Source organism: Mesoplodon mirus, assembly GCF_964341445.2.
Source record: "Mesoplodon mirus genome assembly, chromosome: 5".
Taxonomy (NCBI): domain Eukaryota; kingdom Metazoa; phylum Chordata; class Mammalia; order Artiodactyla; family Ziphiidae; genus Mesoplodon; species Mesoplodon mirus.
This window is the reverse complement of record NC_138980.1, coordinates 20,522,696-20,545,177: the sequence shown is the minus strand read 5'-3', so window position 1 is coordinate 20,545,177 and position 22,482 is coordinate 20,522,696. Positions and strand designations below refer to the sequence as shown.

General features: G+C 42.0%; 1 long non-coding RNA gene across 5 annotated transcripts; it reads left to right on the top strand.

Annotated features, from left to right (window-relative positions):
* The first annotated feature begins 280 nt into the window (after nt 1-280).
* Nucleotides 281-19,568, top strand: LOC309803898. Of its 5 annotated transcripts, none has more exons than XR_014294014.1 (4): nt 281-505; nt 1,557-1,644; nt 5,530-6,726; nt 19,213-19,568. It is a non-coding gene; the product is annotated as an uncharacterized lncRNA (long non-coding RNA). The 5 variants fall into 5 exon arrangements; XR_014294015.1 differs by having other exon boundaries at nt 287-505; nt 5,530-6,690; XR_014294016.1 differs by lacking the exon at nt 19,213-19,568 and having other exon boundaries at nt 332-505; nt 5,530-5,656; nt 6,595-7,480.
* Nucleotides 19,569-22,482: the final 2,914 nt, after the last annotated feature.

Below are 22,482 nucleotides of genomic sequence, written 5' to 3'. Positions count from 1 at the left end.
GTCCTCCATACACTCTTGTTGAAAGACTTACGGGGAAATAGGTTTGTTCTTGGCGGTTGTCTACTTGCCTTGCTCTCATTTACGCACATGCAGAGCTACAAGTCACTGCCCTGTAGGAACATCGGTTTCCTCCTGGAAGAACCGGGAACCCAGGAGCCAGCAGCCCAAGGAGCTCGACCACGAACCCAGAATGGGGTCTGGACAAGTGATAGGCTCAGCCAGGGCTCTCCTCGCAGACGAGCTCGAAGAACTACATTTCCCAGAATTTTTTGTTCTCGCATGGACTACATTTCCCAGAGGGGGCTCGCGACTGTCCCTGCCCCGCCCCTCCCGGAGCTACGTGGGGCGTCGGGCGTTGGGCGTTTGCCGGTGGCGTGAGCTGATTACCTGCCAGAGGTCCGCCAGGGCGGCACCGCGTGGAGTCCCCAGCGGAAGCTTCTGTCCGGCCGTGGCAGTTCCGGAGCCTCCAGCCTGCGGCCCGCGGAACCCCCGATGCCTGGGCGAGGTGAGCGGCGGGGGGTAGGCAGGATGCGGGAGGGAGGACCGGGCTTTGGGAGGATGCGTCGCCGGGGCATGGGGCACAGGCCCAAGAGACGCGAGCTGGGTCTTTCTGGGCGCCCGCGGGTCGAGAGCCGGGCACCCCTGGCTCTGTTCGCCTGCCGCCCCCAGCCATCCCACTGACGTGCCCCTGAACGAGACAGGTCGGACAATTCGTCCCCAGTGGCTGGACCCAGCCACCCTCCTGCTTCTTCCCGACCAGTTCCCAGCGCGCTACCTGCTCAGCGCCTGCTGGCATTTGAATTTGTTTCGGGCTGGCAGTGAACGTGAGAAAATTATTTCCTCCCCTTACCATCACACCTGCACTCCCGAGTGACAGGCTTGTTTTACGCGAGAAGTGAGTCGCCGGCTTCCCCCAGTGGCAGAGCCAGGACTGGACCCAGGTCTTTGGTTTAATGTGCCCTTTCCTCAAGACAGCAGCCCCTCCCCGCCATAGGAGAGCTGATGTTTTCCCTTTCCGAAGCAGCTTTCTCTAGAAATCTGGAAATTGTTTCCTTGACAGGAGGGGGAGGAATTGGGTGGGAATGCTTGAGGTGGAGAAAAGTTGTCACATGCACGCAGGGAGGTTAGAGCAGGTGCTCTGGAGCCCGCGGTGCCTGGAACCCTGGTGCCACCCTCCCTGGCTGTGTGGACTGGGACAAGTTGCTCCCACTCTGCCCTCAGTTTCCTGATCTATAAAATGGGGTGCTGACAATGCCAACTGTGCTGTGGGACTCGATGTATTGATAGGTAGTGCCTGGCACGCGGTGAGGCTCAGGGAGTTGCTGCTACCGCTGATAGAGTCCTAGGACTTTTCCTCTGAGCCAGGGAAAGAGCTGGGCCTGGACCAGGATGACCCAGCCCTTCTCTCTGGTCCTGTCTAGCCCTCGTTCCTTCTGACTTCCTTCTCTGGGGGCACTTGGCATCATTTTCAAGTGGTATAAAGGTTTCAGAGCTGCTGATTCTGAGGTCTAGAAAGCAGAAGGGGCTTCCTCCTGGTTCCCTTTTTCTTCTCTCAGATCTGGCTTCTGGAGACTTCTCCCATCCTAAGGTGAAACTGCCCAGAAAGAGGACATGGCTACTGAACAGAGGGAAGCAAGGTCTCGGGTGAGTTCATTGCCATCTCAGGTCTTAGAGATAGATGGGTTTTTTTTTGTTATTTTACCCTTAAACTGAAGTTTTCTCCCCAATACAGTCTTCACCAGGATTTGGAGCCCATGTCCTTCTGCCTTGGAAGAGTTGGTCCACCCTGGTGGATGGTGGATTGCATAGGGAATGCTTGCCTCCAACCCCCCAATCCATGGCCTGTGTTTCTCTTTTTTTTCTAATAGACACTCTTTTATTCATTAATCTCAATTCACTGTATGATTACTGAATTGATAGGTAAGATGCCACATGTCTTATACCACTTGGGGTCAGAACAAACAAACATGCACACTTGGCAGAGCTCCTTTCTGGCCTGTCTCCTTTGCTCAGTCGTGTCCCCCTCCCTACCCTTGGCCAGAATGCTTTTCTTTTTCTTTCCGCCCCTGAGAAATCCTCATGATACCTTCGCCAGGCTTTTCCCAGTCCATAGTTTTTAGTTTTTCTCCATCTTAACTTTCTGGATCATGTGCCTTGCTTCTGTCACTCTCTTGAAAACTGATGTTGACCTGCCATTTTCATCTTTATGTTGTGAGAATGAGGGTGGGACCCCATCCAGATGAGCCACTGTGTGAACAAAGGATAGCCATGCTGGTGGGGACATAGATGGAGAGGTCTCTTGACTCCAAGAGCAGAGAGAAGACTCCTCAGGAAGCAGCAGTGTATGGGATATCATGGGATATTGGTAGTGGAGAAGCAGTGTATACGGTGATTCCTCAGTGGGGCTTTTGAGCCAGATGGCCAGGTTTGTGCCCATCTCCTCTGTTGCTGTTAATGGGTCTTGGGCAAAAAACTCCACCTCTCTGTGCCTCAGTTTCTTACCTCTCTGTGCCTCAGCTTCTTCACCTGTAACATGAATACAGCAACTGGGCCTACCTCAAAGGGTAGATGAGAGGATCCTGGGAGTTAGTGCATGGAAAGCATTCTTATCAGCGCCGGGCACATAGTAGATGTTCAATATGTGGTGGTTGTGGTAGCTAAACGATGTTATTCTAGTTCATGATGTCTATCTATCTACTGTTGGTAGATAGAAATGACTATAGTGTCCTTCCTTTACTCATCCTCATCTAACAATAGTAGTTAACGTTGCTGGGGAATATCCTGAGGGCTTCACCTTTGTTCTCACTGTCATAGCGAAGCAGAAGTTATTACCCCCATTTTACACTTGAAACTGAGGCTCAACGAAGTCAGACAACCTGAAATCAAACCCAGGTATGTCTGGCCTCTAAGTTCATGTTAGTTATCATCCAGCCTTTCCTCTAGTACATCTTTCAGAACACAGGGCAGGCCTGGCCCCCAAATGACCAGAGTTCTCTGCAATGTGATGTTGTGTATCTTTTGGACCCATGAAATGTGGTAGTGGTTGATCTTCTGAGACTGTGGCTAGGACCTGCCTCTGCATATTTGGGCTACTTTTTTCTAAGCCCTTCCCATTCCATTCCAACAGAGCCAGGCTGCTCTCTTACCCAGAATCTTCTCCATCCCTGCTTGTGAGTCCTATGTGACATTTCTCCCTAACCTCACCTGCTGCCGATACGTCAGTACTATGTGGAATTGTGTGTAAAACTCAGTGACAGGACGTTTAAGACCAGAGAGAGAATATACCCACCAAGTGCTGGGTTAAAAGAAAACTTCAGTTATCGTCTTGTCTCTGCCATTGATAAAGTATGTGACCTGGTGTCTTAACTGCCCTGGACCTTGTGTTTCTCATCTCTAAAATGAGGATTGAACGAGGAAATAGTATATGGTCCTGTCCAGCGACACTTTTCTTGTTCAAATTGTTTCACGCGTTTTTCTTGTCTGCCAGTTGGATTGTAAATTCTTTTGAGGGCAAAGATCATTTCTTGTATTCCCTGCCATGTGCCAATAAATTATCTTATTATACCTGCACTGCATGTTAATGTTAAAAATCTCAGAGAATAAAAACGTAAAATCACTCTTACCCCAACATCTTGAGATAATCATGGTCATACCTTTGGTACGCAGCCCTCAGAATAATTGTCTGTGTACCTTTATTTATTTATTATTTATTGATGTACATGTGTACATATGTATGTATGTATATTTTTATTTTATCATTTTAGCTTTTTATTTTGATAAAATACACATAAGATTAAACTCACCACTTTAACCATTTTTGAGTATATTGGCATTAAGTGCGTTCACAGTGTGGTGCTACCATCACTGCTCTTTACCTCCATTGTATGGATTATCATTTATTACTTAAGCCTATGAGATAGGCGTTGAGAGGCAGTTCCTTGGATTGGAATTCTACCTCTACCACTGACCAGTGATGTTGTGATTTATAATACGAAATATATATTTGGTCTTTGTCCCTGTTCCTGGCACATAATTTCCAAAACCCTTGTGATTTCCTAAGTGGTTAGTAATATATGCTTTTTATCCCTGAAATTACTTCAGAGCAATGAAGGCACAATGGGTGTGTTTTGTATCCACACCAGAGTTTATGTTAATGAGGTTACTTTTGTACCCCACCTAAGGATGCGGGCTAATTGCCAGGGGAATCAACCTTGATTAAAGTGTTGGAATTTTCAGTCCTGCCCCCCAATAACCCCTCTTATCCATCTGTCACCACCGTAGGAGATGAAAGTTGCATCCGTCTCCAATGGTCAGTGATTTAATCAATCATGCCTATGTAATGAACCTCCATAAAAACCCAGAAGGGTTCAGAGTTCTTCCAGGTTGGTGAACATGTAGAGAGTCAGAGAGAATGGTGAATCCCGAGAGAGCATGGAAGCTGTGCACCCCTTCCCTGTGCCGCTCTTTCACCTGCCAGTTCCTATATCTTCTTTTATAATCAACCAGTAATCTAGTAAGTAAATGTTTTCCTGAGTTCTGTGAGCCACTCTGGCAAATTAATCAAACCTGAGGAGAGGGTTGTAGAAACCTCCAATTTAGAGCCAGTCAGTCAGCAGCACAGGTAACAACCTGGACTTGTGATTGACATTGAAAGGGGGCCAGTCTTGTGGGAATCTGACACTATCTTCAGGTGTCAGAATTGAGTTTAATTGTAGGACACCCAGCTGGTGTCCCACAATTGCTTGGTGTGTGGAAAACCCCCCACATCTGGTGTCAGAAGTGAAGTAGTGTTGTATTAAGAGTAGCGGAGACATGCAGGAGGAGTGAGTTTTCCCTTCATACCAGCTGTGTGACTTGGATAAATTTCTCTTTGTTTTCTCTTGTGTAAAATGGACACAATAATAGTACCTTCTTCATAGGGTTGTTGTGAAGATAAAATAAAGATACACACTAAAGGTTAATATAAAGCTCTAAGAATAGTACTTAGCCTGAAAAAAGCATTCAATAAATTATAGCTATTTTAATTTCCATTATTACTGTCCTCAAGCTTTAGGGAGCACAGAGTGCCTTCAGTTATTTAAACTAGCTCCCTCAGTGATTATTGAGGTTGTTTCCATTTCTTTGCTGTTACTAACACCATGATAAATGTCCTTGCATGTGCATTTTTGTTCAGTGTTCATTATCAAACAAATATAGTAATTGGAGAGTTAAAGAGTATGCACATTTTAAAGCTTCTAATGTATGTTATCAAATTGCCAACAGGAAGATTATTCTAATTAACACTCCCACTAATGGCCTTAATACCTCCACCCATCTCTTGTAGCAGTTAACTCGGAGCCTGGTTCATACTTCCTGCTACTCAGTATCTATTTGTCATTGGTCAGTTGTTCATTAAGCAAATGACCTGGAACCTTCAGAACCTAGAATAATATAGAAGCATTTCATGGTAGCCCGTCTACTCCCCACTGCCACCTTTTTCACCCTGTGTGATGGGTGGTCCTGGGTGAGCTGAGATGCTTGTCTCTACAGGTGTCAGTGACGTTTGAAGATGTGGCTGTGTTCTTTACACGGGATGAGTGGAGAAAGCTGGCTCCTTCTGAGAGAAACTTGTACCAAGATGTGATGCTGGAGAACTATAGTAACCTTGTCTCATTGGGTAAGGAAATTTTCCCTGTAGATACAGAGTTCAGAAATTGGGATACCTCAGCATCTGATTTCCTGGGTAAAAGCCCTGGGTCATTAAAAACTTTAGCTGAGTTTTGCCTTAGCACTGTGCAAACTGGATCTCCATAAATAAACCTGAAAACCTTTTTCTCCCTCGTAGGTATGGAATTGCCCCATGGATGGGACAATCTACAGAGCTGCACATTAGAAATTCCCTCACTGCAGGCAACATTTTCCCACTATGACTGAACTATGATGTGTTTGCTCATCTCTTAACAGAGAGCATCCCTCAACCTTTTTCTTTGACCCAACACTGGCTTTTTTCAATTCTCTTTTACAGGGATCAGCAAACTTTTTCTGTAAAGGGCCAGGGAGTAAATATTTTCAGCTTTGTGGGCCACATATAGTCTCTGTAACGTATTCCTTTTCTTTTTTTTTTCTGAACCATTCTTTGCTCAAGGGCCATGCATAAACAGACAGTGGCCTAGATTTGGCCTATGACCCATAGTTTGCTGACTGCTGCCATCTTTCAAAGGGAGTCAGATAGTGTTTTCTCATTTTAAACAAGCTACTTGGTACATAATCCTTTCCACAGATACCTGTTACAAATATTAATTGAATCTGTACATTTAACATACATTTAACAGTATATACATATTCCCTCTTGTATAGAAAGCTATTAGCACCCTGTTAATCAAGTCTGCATGTTTATCATACTTCACTAACATACAACTAAATGTTACATTGCCCCTTGCTTTTACCCTAACACACCCCTCACATTGTGGGGGCACAACTGGAGCATCCCACAGAAGTTCTCTGTATCATCCTTTGAGTTTTCCGCTCAGATCTCAGATACCTCTTTGTGTCAAGGCAAAATCAAGTCTTTTTTTTTCTTTTTCTTTTTTTTTCTTCTTTTTGGTCTATGAGAAGGACTCCCATTTTCCAAACCTGAGGTGATCTCCCTGTTGCAGTAAGGAGAAGATCCCTGGAAGGTAGAGAAAGAAAGCCCTGGAGGCTCCTCTCTAGGTGAGTGGGTGCGGAATCTCTGCAGGCAGCAGTCTGGTAAGTGAGTGCATGTGCAACTCGGAGATGTTGGTCGGGGAATTTTCTGCAGGTTCTCAGTCCTGAAGAAGTTTTGGAGAAGGGATGCTAAGGCCCCTAGTCACAAGCTTCCTCTTCTTCTCTGATAATTACTGCACAAGTGAATCTCTCAGGATCTTTTCTCTTGTGATTTCCTGTTGTTTCAGAGGAGGGCTACATTGTCATGCATTCATTCAGCAAACTTAGTGCATTTAAGGAACTGCAGATAATTCATTCAGACTGAAGCTCAGGGTATATGGGAAAAGAAAGAGATGAGGAAGGAAATGAGATTAGAGAGCCAGGTGGGGGCCACACTATGAAGTGCTTTGGTACAGTTCTTAGGGATGGGAACTGTCCATGGATGACTGGAAATAATTGAAGAGTTTCAAGCAGAAGAGTTGTATGGTTGTTGATATTTTAGAAAAAATAGTCTGAGTCTGAGATACTTTAAACGTCCTTCAGTAAAGGCTAAAGAAGCTGAGGTGGGTCCCTACACTGGCACACAGCACCACAGTCAGAAAGCAGCAGCACTGGTGTGGGCAGAGCTCCAAGCTACGTGAAGGACTAAAGCAAGTTACGGTGCATTATTATGACATATCGCGATTTATGTGTAAAGAAAATTACGTGGGTGTTTGTCTATATGCATTATGTGCGTGTAAGTGCCAAGAGAAAGGTCGGGGGACACCTAAGCTGGTAACTAGTTACATTTGGATTGGGACTGAGAATGGGCATTGATGAAAGAGGACTTTAGTTACATGCAATGTTATTAAAATTTTCACAGAGAATATATTCATGAGTCCTTATTACACAGTTTCAATTGACTAAGAATGGTTACTTTGGAAACACTGTTGGTCCTAGATTTGAAGTGAGGAAAAACTAGAGGTGGGAACCTTCTGGAGATTATTGCCTAATGTAGGCAAGACATTACCTGGAGGAAGGCATGTGCAGTGAGTTCAGGAAAGAGGAGAGGTCCCTTTATTAAGGGTATAGGACAGGTTCGGTGTGGGATGGGTTTCATTTGAAATGTTAGTGAAATATGGGTAGAGGTCACCAGTGGACAGCTGTAGAAGGTAAACAGGGTCAGAACTCAACAGGGAGGTCAGGGAGCCATGAGTGCAAAGGTGGCATTTGAAGCCTTGAGCTGAGCAGATGAGGGACCGGAGGAGAGGACAGAGTCCCAGGAAACCTCAGTTTTATGAGGTGGGTTAAGAAGGAAGAATCTGTGGCTGAGCCTGAGAAGAAGTCACCAGAGGAGAAAACTGGCAGATTCGGCTGTCATGGAAGTTGAGGACTGAGAGCTGTTGACCTGGGGAGGCCAGGGCTCTGGGGGAGCCAGGTTCTAAGCCTTGCTCACTGCTTTCCTGTCCCGTGATAAACAGCAGTGCAACCTTGGACAGAAGGATGCAGGTCCTGCCCTGGCGGAGCTCAGTGGAGGGGGAGGCTAATCGCACACAGGGCTGTGGAATGACAGCCTCCGGTGAGGACCTCGGGGGAAGAGCCACAGGTGCTGTGAGAACGTGGAACAGGAGGGGTGCTGTGGGCAAGGCTTCCCGAGGAAGGGCCGGATCCCACATTGTGAGAAGCGTTCAGGCACAGGAAGAGCATGTCCGAGAGTCCAGACAAAGGAAGCCGGTGTGTGGAGACGGGAGCAGGGAGAGGGGGCCGGGACCTGAGAGCCAGGCACAGCCTCTGAGGAGTTGAAGTACCCTGGCCACGAGCCCAGGTTTATATTGTGCAAGGATCAGCCTGCAACCAATGTGGAGCCACCTGCCATAGACGTAGTAGGACTTGTCTGAGGTTGCTGTCAGGTCCAGATGAGTCAGTGATGACCCCTCACAATGCGGGCCCAGCAGAAGGGCTGTGGGACAGGCTGTCTCGATCCCTAAAGCGCCCACACCTTTAGTAGAGCTCATTCTTCCCCGTATAATGTGAGATCTTTTGAGGTGGGAACCACACTTACCTCTCCTTATATCTTTTAACTGTCACTTGGGAGAAATATTCTAATTTTGTGGGAACTGCTAGAGACCACCACAAAGTAAACAGAGAACGCAGGCAGCAGGAAACCAGTGGAGAGTTTAGGAGGGGCGTCAGGTGTGGACTGAGTATGGCATGGAAGATCAAAGGAAGAGACGGAAGAATTGTTCCCTTTCCATTCGCCTCGGGAGCCTCTGATCCATGAGGAGTCCCCCTTCCTGAGTGAAATGTTAGTTGGATTAAACTGAATAGAAAGTATGACTGGAGTCGAAAGCTGTCCAGAGAGACCCTGAAAACACCTAGTGGTGATGTCAAGTCCTTCTCAGGTTTGGGAAACTGTCCCCAAAGGAAAACTCTGAGTGGGTGTCTGGAGGAAGTAAGGCCATCAGAGCCAAGCAGTGTGTGCATTTCTCTTGATGGGATGAACCTCCTCTCTTTGGTCAAAGGAGACAGTGAGATGGGGCATCCTGGGTGTGCTGGCGTGTGGTTGTGTCTCTCCTGCACCCCTGGCGAGTCTCCCATTTGCCTGGACTAAAGTGCCCTTGGAACAGTTTCCCTTCCAAGGGGAGCTCACTTCCCTGTGAGCTTAGGTGAGGGACCTGGATGTTCTTGGAAGTACCTTGATCATTAACTGTAGACCAAAACCAAAAACCAACCCTTTGAACAACCGGTGACAGAAAAGCTTATGCTTCCAGGGTAGGACTCCTAGAACCTCTAATTGCCTCCAAGTGTGTTTTTAAAATATAATTTTCACTTCAAGACTCCTCACAAATAGGAAAAACAAGACAAAAAGGGAAAACAAACTGTCATCCCTGGATCTGTATGTTTCATGTTGAGAGATGGGAGGAAATGGCTCAAAGGGTACACGTCTCATCTGAGTCTCTTACTTAAGAAATGAGTCCAAAGTCTAGTCACTATTCTGGCATATTATGTATATAAGTTATCTATATATAAAATAAGCATAATGTGATTCAATCAACTTGAACGTCTCATGAGTTTGATTTACACCTAACATGAAAATATTCTTTTATTCAAAAAGTTTAAAATCCAGGGATGATCTAGGTAAACAGTTACCTCCAATGAAAAGGTGTTTTTCTTTCTTTGTCTTTTTCTCTTCCTTTGTTATATTTATGCAAGAATTCAGGGCAGACTGAACCTGGAAGGGTGGTCAGCTAAGGGGTTGCTTGTGGACTGCCTTCGACTCACTGAGACTTGCTGGGGCTTCATCTGCACAGAGAATAGGGGTCTTTTTCTAATTTGCAGAAAGGTGCTGTAGGGGTTATAGCGGCAGCCTAATGAAATATCATGCAGTGATTTTAAGGAGTGAATTTCTTACAAGGTGAAAGTTGAGCCCAAATGCTCTGTAGCCCTGTTTACTATGTTTGATTTAGACTTGTTCTCATCCCCTGTGCTCCTCTTCTGCCACCAACATCTACTGTCCTTGTAGCTGCCAGAATGGTCTATTTAAAAGATAGATCAGGTCATCTCACTCGCATGCTCAAAACCTCTAGTGGCTTCTATCACATAGAACACAATCCAAAGCCCCCAGCGTGGCCCTCAGAGGCCTTTGTGGTCTGACCCCAGCTACCTCTTTGCCTTCACCTCCTTCCTCTCTGCCCTTCATTGGAGAACTCTAATCACCCTGGCCTCCTTGTAGTTCATCAGGAAGGCCAAGCAGGCTCCCACCTCAGGGCCTCTGCACTTGCTTTTTCCTCTCCTGGACCATTCTTCGTGATGGCCAGGAGCCCACTTGACTCACTTCCTCACACTATACAGGTTTCTGCTCAGATGGCACTTTGTCAGTTAGACACAGCTCATCCTTTGTTCTTTGTCCTCCACAGGACACAGGTCCTTTGTCCTCCACATTCTTTATCCCCTCACCATGCTTCATTTTCTCTCAGAGTACTTATTACTGCCAAATAGTACATATTTATTTATTATCAGCTCTTCCTCTGGATTGTAAATTCCCTCATGCTGGGTTGTCTGTTTCATTTGTTCCCATGTCCCCAGTACCTAAAATAGTGTCTGGTCAGAGTCAGCTTCCAGTTAGTTAGTGAATGTATGAATGACTTGGTTAGGTAGTCGTGATGGAGACCGAAAAAAGGGAACCAGTTGCAGAGATATTTGGCAGATAAAAGCAACAGGACTTGGAGATGGTTTAGATATGGAAGATAGAGGAGATGGAGTTGTCAAGGATGCGTGCTTGGTTTGTGGTTTGTTCTGGGATGGACAGTGATATCCTTCACTGAGATAGTGGTGCTAGGAGATCAGAATTGGGGGATGGTATAAATATGGTTTTGGATGACTTAAATTGTCTTTGGTTGACCCATTTATTCAAGTGGAGATGTCAAATAGCCTGTTTGATTTGGAGTTCCACCCCTTATAATATACCCTGGGCATTAAATGTAAATTTGGGAGACCCTGTCACTAAAGATAATTGAAAGAGTGGTTGAGTTTGAGTTAGCCTGTGGAGTGGATTCAGAGTACAGCAAGAGCAAGAAAGAGCCTAGGACTCAATCTTGAGGAACTCTGGCATTTCATGGCTAGGCAGAGAGAAATGAACCCATAGGGAAGACAAGGGTAAGGTGTACTATAGAAGGAAACTCGGGAGTCTAGTGTCATTGAAGTCAAGTCTCATAAAGGATGGTATCAGTAGTGGTAGGGAAAAGTAGATGAACTTGAGACATATTTGGATGGCAGAATAAACAAGTCTTGGTAATTGATTAGCAGAGGGAGAGGTGTGAAGGATGCCTTTTAAAGTTTTGATTCAGAACTGGTGCCAATTACAGAGACAAAAAGGTTATACAGGTTGGGGGGAGGAAATAATCATAAATTCAGTTGAGCTGTCTTTGAGACACTCAAGTTGCTGTTTTGAGCTGGGTTTTGTATAATTAGGTATGGAGAGTAGAGAAGTCTTGCCTAGAGTATGTTTATAGATGAAGCTGGCCTGTGAAAAGGGTACAGAGTGAAAAGAATCAGGGGCCTAGCACTCAAACCTGTGGAACTCCAAGGATTAAAGATCAGGTAGAGGAAAATGAGCACACAAAGGAGATTGAAGCTGGTGGAACATGAGAAGAATTTGGAGGCAAGTTCAGGGTCACTGTAGCTTAGGTAGTGAGCATCTGAAGGAAAATGAGGGGTCACTATCAGATGCTGCTGAGAGGTAAGTTAGGTGGGGACTGAAGAGAGCATCTTGCCTTTGTCACATGAAGGTCATGGTTGCCTTAGAGTAGTGGTAAGGACAGAAGCCAGAATGGAGCCCACGAGGGGTGAGTGAGCAGGAGGAGATTAATATGTGTGGGATACGACAAGGTGAGATGTGACAAGGAGGCAGTAGTTGGAGAGCTCTTCTATGCAAATATAAACAAATATTTCTTGTTTTTCTCTGTCCACTCCAATTATATTATACAGCACACATTATTCTGCCCCTTTCTCTTGATATATATTGAAACTCTTTCCATGTCAGTACATAAAGAGCTTCCTCATTCTAAGGAGTAGTTCTACGGCCTTCAGCTAGCTCTCTTCTTGGCTGGCAGAAGAGGTGATTTTGGTTGTATGTGGCTTTGGATAATGTTAGCCCATTGGGTCCAGTTTGGGCTAGAATTTTATAAATGCTATGGTTTCTAATTAGCAATATGGATATTGGTTTAAAGCTGTACCTTTATCGTGTACCCATATGATGTCCTGGTGTATTACAGTTAGAGTTAATCCAACTGTCCATCAAAGGAATCTGGTTGAATAAGCTGAGGGACATTCTCATGGTGGAATTCTCACTGTAAATAAGAATGAGGAAGAATTCTGTAAATTCCACTGTGGGGTGATAATATTACTAAGTAGGGGAAAGTGCAGAACAGAACAGTGAGAATAGGAGTTTTATCAAAGGAAGGAGGAGATACCAAAAAAGACAAAGTGTATATTTGCTTATATTAAAAAAAAATAGAGAAGGCAAAAAAAAAGGATAAAAGCAGATCTATAAAAATGGTTACCTATAAGGTGAAGGAAGAAAAAGAAAAAGGATTGAGAGAACAAGGATAGAATGTAGAATTTTTTTAAGGTACCTTGTTTTTATAATGTTGACTTTGGAACCATAAAAATGTTTTATAGGGCTTCCCTGGTGGCGCAGTGGTTGAGAGTCCGCCTGCCGATGCAGGGGTTCATGCCCCGGTCCGGGAAGATAACCACATGCCACAGAACGACTGGGCCATGAGCCATGGCCACTGAGCCTGTGTGTCCAGAGCCTGTGCTCCACAGCGGGAGAGGCCAAAACAGTGAGAGGCCCAAGTACCGCAAAAAAAAAAAAAAAAATTAAATTATAAAACAAGATTAAACAAAAATGAAAAAGTGTTCCATAAATATTGAAAGCAAAATGAAACAAATGACCCTAATTGTGTTTCAGGTTGTTGGCTTAGTCACAGAGAAAAATTATCTCAAATGCTTTTAAATCACAGCAGCTTGAATAAAGATCCTTAGTGATTTATATAAATATTATGGTTTATAATAAGTAATATATATTTGGTACAGAGCTCCTAAAACCCTGGGAATTCCTAGGTGATGAGAGCCACAAAGGTGTCTTTGTTATGTTAATGAGGTTTCTTTTGGACCCTATCTTAAGATGGGGCCTGGTTGCCATAACCAATCATGTGATTAGAGGTTTGAAAGTTGACCTCCAGGGAGGGGAGGGGGACTGGAGGTTGAATTAGTTGCCAGTGGCCAATGATTTAATCAATCATGCCTGTATAATGGCGCCTCCATAAAAACCCAAAAGGACAGATTCAGAAAGCTTCTGGGTTGGTGAATATGTGGAGATCTGGGGAGTGTGGTGTACTTAGAGAGGGCTTAGAAATTCCATTCCCTTTCCCCATACATTGACCTGTGCATCTCTTCCATCTGGCTGTTCCCAAGTTATATCCTCTTATAATTACCTGGTGATCTAGTAAGCAGAATGTTTCTCTGAGTTCCATGAGCCACGGTAGCAAATTAACCAAACGTAAGAAGGGGGTCGTGGGAACCTCTGATTTATAGCCAGTTGGTCAGAAGTACAGATGATAACCTGGGTTTGTGACTGGTGTCTGAGGGAGGCAGGGGGCAGTCTTGTAGGACTGAACCCTTAACCTGTGGGATATGATGCTATCTCCAGGTAGATAATGTCAGAGTTGAGCTGAATTGAGGACACCCAGTTGGTATCCAAGAATTGCTTATTATTGATGTGGAAACCGCCCCCCCCACCACCACATTGGAATTGGGTGAAGAACATGTAATTAATACCTTACAGGCAAAAATAACTTCAAACAATAATGTTGATTTTGGTGGTTATAATAAAAATATGTGGTTATGTTTACAAATAGAGTTCTTATCTTTGAGAAATGTGTTCTGAAGTATTATTGATGAAATGATATAATACAGAATTAGCGTACTTTAGCATATGCTAATGAAAGAGACGTAAGGGAGTTGTATTAATTTTCTCAGCCTGCTCCAACAAAGTGCCACAAACTGTGTGGCTTTAAACAACAGAAATTTATTGTCTCACAGTTTTGTGGGGTGATTCTCCCTCTGAAACTCCAGGTAGAATCCTTCCTTGCCTCTCCCTACCTTCTGGATGTGGCCAGTGGTCCTTGTTCCTTGGCTTGCAGCTGCATCACTCCAGTCTCTGCTTCTCTTGTCACTTGGTGTTCCCCTGGGGTATCTTGACATGGTCTTTCTGTGCTTGCCTGTGTCCAAATTTCCCTTTTATAAAGACACCAGTCATATTAGAACCTACCCTAATCACCTCATCTCAACTTGATTGAATCTGCAAAGTTACTTAACCTTACCAAATAAGGTTATATTCTGAGTTATTGGAAATTAGGACTTCAACATATCTTTTTTGGGTGATGCAGTTCAACCCATAATAAGGTAATAGATGAAACAGCATTAGTGATTGTTGATGCTGGCTTGGCAATTCATTGTACAATTCACTCCACTTTTGTACATGTTGAACATCTTCCATAATAAAAAGCTTTAAAAATCAGAATTACCAACAACAGAATTTCTAAAACAGCATTTCTCTTTTTCACCAACACAGGCATTCTGGAATATATTTACAGATGTGTAGTTCTGCCCCCATCGTGGTGTTGTGTGTAATTCTCAGCATATAGCTCCCTCAATTCTCTGACTCTAGAAAACCTTACGAGACTGCAAATGCATGTGACATTTTTATAGGAATAATTTTGAATCTGACCACCTGTAGGATAAGGTGGGAAGGATATAGGTCTGGAAAGTTGGCTTGGGTTCAAAGATTTTGATGCTGCCTTTAGCCCTCACACTATCCCTCCATCTAATCTATGGCTAATCCTTTAAAATCCCATTTTAGACATTTCTTCCCCCAAATTCTGGCCACCACTAGTACGCCTTCCCAGCTTGTACTTGGTACTATCTGAGGGTAGTTTGGATGTTGTTGTAAGCTCACATTTTCATCCATTTCTGTCTTGTGTTTTTGTTGTATAAATTACCACACTTCTCCTTTTTTGTCTCTAATGCCAAACTGGGAGCTCCTTAAAGAAGTTAACTGTTTCTTTTCATTACCAGATCTGGAATGTCTTGTGGATCACATGCCTAAGATAGAGCCTGACATGTTGTAGGTGCTTTTTAAGTATTTGCTGAATGAATTAAATAAGGAGCAGTCAGTGCTTTTTGAAATAATAAGAGGAGTTCTATATAGTAAGAAGGTTAAGTTCAGTGGGAAGTAATACTAGAAAGGTGAGAAACAGGTCAGAGGATCAATTTGAAGGTCAATAGCAATAGTCACTATTGAGTAAGGAGATCCTGAACTTGGATGTATTAATGATGGTTGTTAGAGACATCTTAGTGAAGAGATTCAAGGGAATTTGATGACTGACTAGACTTGGAATGCAGGGGAGAGAAGCTTCTGAGATGAAACTAAGAATTGATGGCAAAGGAGCTGAAGAAGTTATGATATAATTCAGAACTTGGAAACACAAAAAGAGTTTGAAAGGAATGCACTGGATTCGGATTTGGACAAGCTGAATTTGAAGAAAAATCCTCAAATGAAGAGTCTAGCAGGCAGCTGGAAATACCTCTGTAAAGTGTTTTGAGGCTCAGGATAGTCATTCAGATAGGAGGTGTGGGAGTGGATGAAATCATCTAGGGAGAGAAGGTTGAAGAGAGACTCACAGGGTTTCATAAGCACCAAGGGAAGAGAAACTAGACCTAATGACAGGAACTAGTCAGGGTGGTGGTCATTGGCAAAATCACCTGTTCTCTAAACTTCTGACCTAAGTCATAACCTGGTTCATGAGTTAGCTCAGGCCCAGGCTTGATTCTGGGAGAGAGCAAAAGTTGAACTGCACTTCAGGAGACATATCTTAGACCTACAGAAAACTTTAAGCAGACCATAAAGAACAGTTAGGATGTCCATAATCCAGGACTGATGTCCCCTTCATTGGGAAACATGACTGTTTTAAGTTATTAGTCCCATTCTGGACTAAGGCATTGGCACTTGAAGTAGAGTTGAGGTGAGTTTCCCAGTATTGGTATGGACCCTTGTAGCTATAATTACTTCCATTAAAAAATAAAAACTCCCCATGTCCTGTTTCTCTATTCTCCTTTAAACAGAACTTTTCAAAAGCATTTCTATACTTGATGTCTCCATGTTCTCACCTCCCATTGTTTCTTCTGTGCACTCCAGTAGGGCTTTCTTCCTTACTAGTCCATGAAAAGCAGTTATTAAATCCCAGACAGTCTCCATCTTGGCACAATCAGGGTTAAGTTTTTAATTCTTAAATTGTTTAACAAAGTTGATCATTGCCTCCTCACTGGAGTACTTTCTTCCTTTGGCTTCTGGACCACCATACTCTTCTGCTTTTCTTCCTTTTCTTACCCTCTAGTATTACAATGCCTAAGTGATTTTTTCAGTTCTTCAGCTTTTTTTTTCTTTTTTGGCTGCGTTGGGTCTTCATTGCTGCGCACGGGCTTTCTCTAGTTGCAGCAAGCGGGGGTTCTTTGTTGCGGTGCGCGGACTTCTCATTGTGATGTCTTCCCTTGTTGCGGAGCACGGGCTCCAGGTGCACAGGCTCAGCAGTTGTGGATCATTACCTGGTCCATAGTACGCAGTTAATAAATATTTGTGAATGGAAAGGATGTCTCCAGCATATGCAAATATAACAAAATAAGAAAAAAACATGTAGTGCTCCAGAAACTGCATGTAGTTCAGTATACATGGCAAGAAACCAGGGGAGGGAGATGAGTACCGAGGTGAATGAAGGTCAGATCATGAAACACCTTGTTGACCATGTTAAGTACTCTGGACCGTACTTATATACAAATCATTGAAGATAATTTGGAGGATCTTACAGAAGTTTGCAACATGGTAAGATGTGGATTTTAGAAAGATTACTGTGGCTACAGTGTGGAGACTGAATTGACAGCACGATTTGAGGTGGGGAGACTAGTTAGGAGTCTATGGTGGAAGAGTAAAGCATGAGAAACAGAGTACCATTTAGGTACCCGAGCCCAGTGCTCAGGGCTCTAGTAAAGTTGTTGGTTGTAAAACTGCAGTCTTTACATACAGACCTAAGGCAGGGTCTCTAACTTTGCCTTATAAACTACAATCCAAAATTTTGGAATCTTGCTATTTTCTTCCCAGCTCGTGTAGTAACCTAGAACCAATGACTGATGTTCACAGGGAAAGTACTCCATTTTTACCACTGCCTCCCACACTTGTGCCCAAATAATGTTATTGAAATTTGGATCACTTAAGCAAGACTTAGATGGATAAGGAAATTGAAAGGTGTTGAACAGAAAATAAAATAAAAAAACCTCCTCTTTCTGTTACAACAAATAGTAAAGATTAGAGAGCAGATAGGTTTTGTGATTGGCTAAGTGAAAAAGAGCTATTACCCAAAATGCACATTATGGTCTCTTCCAGAAGATGTGGTTCCTAATTTAATGAGTGATTTATTGATACTTATCTATATATGTATTTTAAAATGAGTGTTATTCTCACTTGCTCGGCTTGGCAAATATCAGTGCCTTAAAAAAATAGTAAAGATGGGTGCATTTAAAATTAGTCAGAGAGGGTGTGTAGAATGGGGGAAAAAATCCCAAACCCTAGGGAAAGCAGTTTTAAAGTAGAAATAGAAAGTTACCCATGAAGGAAACTGAGAAGTTAACACTGGTAGAAGAAAAGAGAAAAGCAGAATGTATTATGTTCACCAAGCAGAGAGAATCTGTAAACAGGTGAGAAAGTGAATGTCAGATAGGAATCTCAAAATACAGTGAGTTGCAAAGGAGCCCTTTAAATGGTTACTCTAGCCCAGGAGAAAATGCCAAAATATATGTATACCTATTCCCCACCAGAATTTAATATTCAATGAATTGTGTCCTTACCCAACTTTAAAATTTATTGAATTTAATTCTGTTTTTTACCACCTTATCATGTTAGCCCTTTTTACCATTTTATGTTTATTCCTGTCTTATTGATCTTTGACTCTTTTCTATGCTGCTTGCATAGCATCTCCTGCTTGATAAATGAGCAAGGCTGCTTTCTTATCTTGCAACTTTTGGCTTCATGCCTACCTGTTAGCACCTCTGTAGATTAATTCAGTAATTACTTCCTGTTTGAACTGGCTCTGAAACCCTCCCACTGCTTGTATAATGTACTGTCCTGGAAGGCAACTTCTCATGCAAGTCTTGAATCCTGTGTGTGTGTATGTGTGTGTGTGTATGAAATTAATATATAAATAATTGAGATTATTTGACATTGTTCCAATTAGGTATATATAAGTTATTAAGGAAGGTTAACAAAACAAACATTTTGTGTATAATTCAGATGCCATTAGGAGGATCTGTAGGTGAATAGGGCATGCTAATCTGCTTGCAGAGAACATTAGGGTAGAAAAGGAAAGTGAAAATATTTAGATATAGATAAATATAATTACATATATAGAATATATAGATATATATTTTTAACACTGGTGAGTGCCTATAATAACAGGAATGCTCTGTGGAAACTCACAGTCAAGAAGGGACTCAGAGTTAACTTTTGAACTGAATCTGAAGGATACAAAGGAATTTGGCATGAGGGAAAAGGGATGAAGACTTTCCAGATTAGGAATGATTACACAAAGAAGAAAAATGTCATGAAGATAATTTAGGATTCTATCATAGGCTTTGGACTCTGATCCCAGGCTGCCTTTTCCAATTCATGGCTCCCCTTTGAATCCCTCTTCTCCATTTTCCATTAGCCAATTCTTCTGATCACTCTTAAACTCACCCTCTTTAAATGGGTTTGTTTAATCTTTTCTCCACCCTGTTGTTCTCAACTCATGTTGATTGATTCTCTGTACTGCTTAAATCTCCTAAGTTTTTCTTCTTACTGTTTTTGGCCATATACCAAGACCTTATTTAAATACCATCAATATTCAGTCTATACATTTAGTCTCAGTAGCCAAATGCTGTATCACATGGAACATCTTCAGTTTTTTCTTTCCCTTCCAGGATGGAAGAACAGTTATAAAACCACAAAGTCAACTCAAACACAAGGTTCTTCATTTCAGAAGCTGATAATGAAAAGATCCAAAAGGAATGGACCCTGGGACTTCAAATTAGAAAACCCCTGCAAATATGAAGACAGATTAGAGAAAAAGCAGAAGAAAAAAGAAAGTGTTCAGATAGTTTCAGTCGCTCACAAAAAAATCCTCACTGTAGAAAGAAAACATAAAAATACTGAATTTGGCCAAAACTTCAGCCCAAAGTCAGTCCTTGTTAGGCAACAGATGGTTCCCAGAGAAAACACCCCACCAAAATGTGAAATACAAGGAAACAGCTTCAAACAGAATTCCAATTTATTTAATCAACAAAAAATCAACACAGCCGGGAAACGTTATAAATGTAGTATGTGTGAGAAAACCTTCATTAATACTTCATCCCTTCATAAACATGAGATAAACCATAGTGGAGAGAAATTGTTTAAATGTAAAGACTGTTCGAAAGCCTTTAACGAAAGTTCAGCTCTTATTCAACATCAAATAACTCATACTGGAGAGAAACCGTATATACGTAAAGAATGTGGGAAAGCCTTCACTCTCAGTACATCCCTTTATAAACCCCTAAGAACACACACTGTGGAGAAATCCTATAGATGTAAAGAATGTGGTAAATCCTTCAGCAGAAGGTCAGGCCTTTTTATACATCAAAAAATCCATGCTGGAGAAAACCTCTATAAATATAATCCAGGTAGGAAGGCATCTAGTTGCAACACATCCCTTCCTGGATGTCAGAGAATGAATTCCAGAAAGAAGTCCTATTTATGTAATGAATGTGGCAACACCTTTAAGTCTAGTTCATCCCTTCGTTATCATCGGAGGATACACAGAGGAGAGAAACCTTTTAAATGTAGTGAATGTGGGAGAGCCTTCAGTCAGAGTGCATCTCTTATTCAACATGAAAGAATTCACACTGGAGAAAAGCCTTATAGATGTAATGGATGTGGAAAAGGTTTCATTGCTATTTCACGACTTAACAGACACCAAATAATTCATACTGGTGAGAAGTTTTATAATTGTAATGAATGTGGTAAAGCCTTAAGTTCCCACTCAACACTTATTATTCATGAAAGAATTCATACTGGATAGAAACCAAGTAAATGTAAAGTGTGTGGGAAAGCCTTCAGACAAAGTTCAGCTCTTATTCAACATCAGAGAATGCATACTGGAGAAAGACCCTATAAATGTAATGAGTGTGGAAAACATCCAGGTGTAACTCATCCCTTAGTAATCATCAGAGAATTCACACAGGAGAGAAACCATATCAATGTGAAGAATGTGGGATATCTTTTGGCCAAAGATCAGCTCTTATTCAACATCGAAGGATTCATACAGGAGAGAAACCCTTCAAATGTAATACATGTGGGAAAACTTTTAGACAAAGCTCATCACGTATTGCCCATCAGAGAATTCATACTGGAGAGAAACCCTATGAATGTAATACATGTGGGAAACTTTTCAATCACAGGTCATCTCTTACTAATCATCATAAAATTCATATTGAAGAGAACCCCTAGAAAGTACGTTTGCATGTGTGACATTCTGAAACCAAAGCTCATCAGAATACATGAAAGTGATGTAATAAATGTAATGGATATGAAAAGCCATTCTATGATTTAGTCATCAAATAATAAATTCCAAGGATAAACCTATGTAATAGATAATGAGAAAAGTGGAAATTGTTCAGTCCTATCAGACACTTTATAATAACCTAAAATGAAGAATTCTGGACTGGAGACATTGACTTTGGGCATTTGTAAAGTAATTGTTTTCTCTACAGCATCGCATGCTGCATATCATATGTTATTGTTGTAAACATCTGGGTGATGATGGGAAGTGTGCACTGGATTTCCTGTTAAACTGTAAACTTAATACTTTTTTAAAAATAACTGACATTGTAATAGTATATAAAAGATGTGGTCAAAGAAAGTATACATTTTTAGAGAAAAGGACCAAATGAAAGTTAAAAATGAATTGTAAACTACCTCTGACTTTCTGGGGTTTGTCCTTTTCCTGACTTGATGTCAAACTTTGTGCCTGGATTTCATTTAAAAGTAGAAATAAAAGTCTGTTCTCTTCCTTTGTTCTTCTAGTAATTGCTGTGAATTGGAAATTTTCTACACAATTTTTAATTCTGTTCTCAGAATTATTTTTTTTGCTCTGAAGTCATTTATTATGAAATTATACATGCTATATACTGTGAGCTGTCATCTTAAGTATATTAAATGGAAAAAGAAGCAGTTTTCAAGTTTAAAGCTATTAAATTATATTTAATATATATTATACATATATATTTAATAACATATATTCTAAATTCACAGCAGAAGGGGCTGTCAAAAGTAGTTTAATGAATCTAGCATATGTGCCAAAATATTGGAAGGTACATCAATCACTTCATGAAATAAAGAGTATGTTTTTCCTACTTGGTGTTCTCTAGTGTCAAACAATTTTAAGAAAACAAAAGGAGTAATTTATAAGCAACTCAGTAGTTTGGTTGGTTGGTTGTTTGAGTCCCAGCTTTGGGACATGTACTATGCTGCACACTGGGAATTTTAAGAAAAAAGTCACAGGCCTTCAAGAAGCCATGAATGGAGGAAAGGGGATGGAGGACTATCAGATGAGTAAAGCAAATTATTATGTCACTGTATGTAAGTGTGGTTGTTTTAACAGGCAGATAGATAGGTTGTGACAATATGTTGCAGTGCAAGAAAGTTGTAGAGATGTGGACGTGATGAAGGAGAGATTGAATGTAACCAAGGAAACCTGGTGACATCAGAGAACGCTTTCCAGAGGCAATGATGCCTGAGCCAGGTTTTGAAAGAATAATAAGAACTCTCCAGAGGATGAGATAAGCATTCCAAATAGGAGAGGTAGAGGTGAGTAATAGCATGACACCTTTATGGAAACTCAAGTATAGAACTAATGAGCAGGAGAATGGCAGATGTTAAAGTCTGAGTAGAAGGCAGAGGCCAGAACACAAAGGGCCTATTTGCCATGAAAAGAAGTTTGGATTTTATCCTGAAATTGATGGAGTCAGTTAAAAATGTTAAGTAAGGAACATTGTTCTGGCAATGATGTATAGAGGGTGTGTTTCGTATGTATTAAAGCTGTATAGACTGATGCCTAGAAATCTGGGCTATGGTAATTCAAGTGATAGGTGAACGAGAGTCCAAACTCAAGCAGGGATAGCATATATGGAGAACAGGAGACAAGATAATGGATT